Here is a 2,398-nt window from a genome sequence, read left to right on the forward strand (position 1 = left end):
AGCGTATAAAAGGTTATACTAATCTAGACCCTAAAAATGACAAACAATTTAACGGTCTCTGTCTCCTTCATTAGTCAGCTTGCTCTGACATCAGGTGCAAACTCCAAAGACTAAATCAAGGGCCTAAAATCCTTTTAACACTTTTAAACACGGCCTTCAAGGCCTACAGTAATATGGAGGGGACTAACTAGACTAAAAAGAAAGGGAGAAAGGCAAGAGAAGGGCCAGTAAATGGCAGTTGCCATTGTTAGTACCCTGCTACCTCAGACTCACCCAAGGCCCCATGCACCCTAGGGCATTTGGACCTCAGCCTCTTAATGGGCTGCCAGCTTGCTTCCACTGCCTGCAACCAGGACACCTCAGCTGCAAGAAGCTGTCCCCAGGGCCTTGCCTTCCTTTCCATCACACAGGGCACGGAAAAAAAGGGACTGTCCCACTCTCCAGAGAGGGAGGGGCCAGCCCAAACCACAGGCCAGGATGGGAGGACAGGCTTGACGGTCAGCTGCCTCTGACTATGAAGAACCGGGTGCAGGAGAAGATCTCTGAAGAAGCCCAGAGGTGAGAGAGACTCCCCTGTTTACTGTTTATATGGACAAGCCTCGGGTGTCCCTAAAAGTGGCAGACATAAAAATCACCTTTTTGGTAATTAAGGGGCCACTTACTCTGTCTTACTCCAATTCTTTTGACTGACCTACTGGTCAATTGTCCCCCTCACTAGTACAGATGGCCAGCCTGAGCCAGGACACTTTACAACACTGCTACCTTGCTCACTACAAGGCTACCTGTTTATACATTTTTTAGTTTTGTTTTCCTAACTTCCTCTATTAGAATGGAGAAAATTGTAACTAAATTCCAAACTAGCAGCCTCCACAGCCACTATTGGCTCTCCTAGCTGCTACTACTAAACATAAAATGGTACTAAAGTCCTAGGTCTCACTAATTCTGTCATTTTGGCTACAGCACCTCCAGGTGTTTAGGGCACTAGCCCAACATTGCTCCTTAAAATCTCTAGTCTCAGTGGTAATACAAAATCACAAAACCCTGAACCTGCTTACGGCTAAAGTAGGGGGAGTTTGTGCCCTCTTAAATGAAACATGTTGCTTTTAAATAAATGCTTCTCATGAAATAAAAAAAATTAAAAATACTAAAAAAAAATATACGGATTGTGGATGATCTCAAAAAACAGGCAAGACAAGGGCTTAACTAAACACAGACAATCTTTGATTCTATAAAAGGACAACTTCTGTCCTGGCTACTGCCTTTTCTCGTTCCCTTACTAATTCTCTTTATTGTTCTTTTGTTTGGGCCCTGCATCCTTAATACTCTCCTCGGAATCATCTCCGCTCGCCTGGAGGCCATCAAGCTCCAAATGGTCCTACAAATAAAACCCAAAATGACGTCTCCATGGTCCATCTTCCAGGGTCCCTTAAATCGTCATCCTACTGTGGAACCCTAACTGTCTCCCCACGTCGCCCACTCTCAGCAGGAAGCAGTCATTGATCAGACCTACGTCCCTTTTCCCTAACTGCAGTTAGGGCTCCATTTGTAAAAGGGGGGAATGAGACAGGGCAAGCTAGGGTTATTAGGCAGTTTTAGGGATAGTGCAGGAGGGGACCTCTGAAGAATTTAGGGAGACTTCAGAGATAAGAACAACCAAGGGAAAGTAACCCATTCCACTAGGAAAAACAAACATCCCAGGACCAAGGACAACATTGTTAATGCTGGTCCTGGTTTCCTTCAGGTGGTAAAGGGAGGCGGAGACTGGAGAAATGGAGAGTGGTTTAATTTATGATCACATTAGAAGGGCAGCTGTTTAACTTCAATGCAGGGATGCCCATCCAGAAGACTGGGCCATAAATTTAAAGATGCAACAAATGGGGAAAGAGAAACCTGTTAGATAAGGAATGTGAAGATCCCGCACTCAGTAGCAAATTAAGTAAGACAGCCGAGAACTAACCAATCACAAAGAGACTGGGGCAGCTTTAGAATAATGAGGGAAAAAAGGTATATATTCCCTAAGACACGACTCTACTTTGGCTTCCTTGCCCCTCCCAGGCCTGGTTCCCTGGCCTGGGAGTCCCACTTTATTTCTGCTCTTTTCCTCCTCAATAAACTTTTTCTTTCTATAAACGAACCTGCCTCTTCTCGCTTGCTTGCCTGAGCATCTGCGAAGTTCCTGCTGCTGCTTCGTGAGACACCAACCCTGGGGGGTCTAGTGGCTGGGACTCAGCGCTGCCCTGCAGCCTGAGATCCGTTCCTGGCTGGGAGACTAGACCTGACAATTCCGGTATCACTTCGACATTCCTTCATCCGGTGAATGGAGCAGAAGCAATCAGTACTTGAGGATATCCCCAAAAGATTTCCCTTGTTGCTTCTACTTTGAATTATAGTGATAACT

The sequence above is a fragment of the Talpa europaea genome (assembly GCF_964194135.1).
Source record: "Talpa europaea genome assembly, chromosome: 8".
NCBI classification, from domain to species: domain Eukaryota; kingdom Metazoa; phylum Chordata; class Mammalia; order Eulipotyphla; family Talpidae; genus Talpa; species Talpa europaea.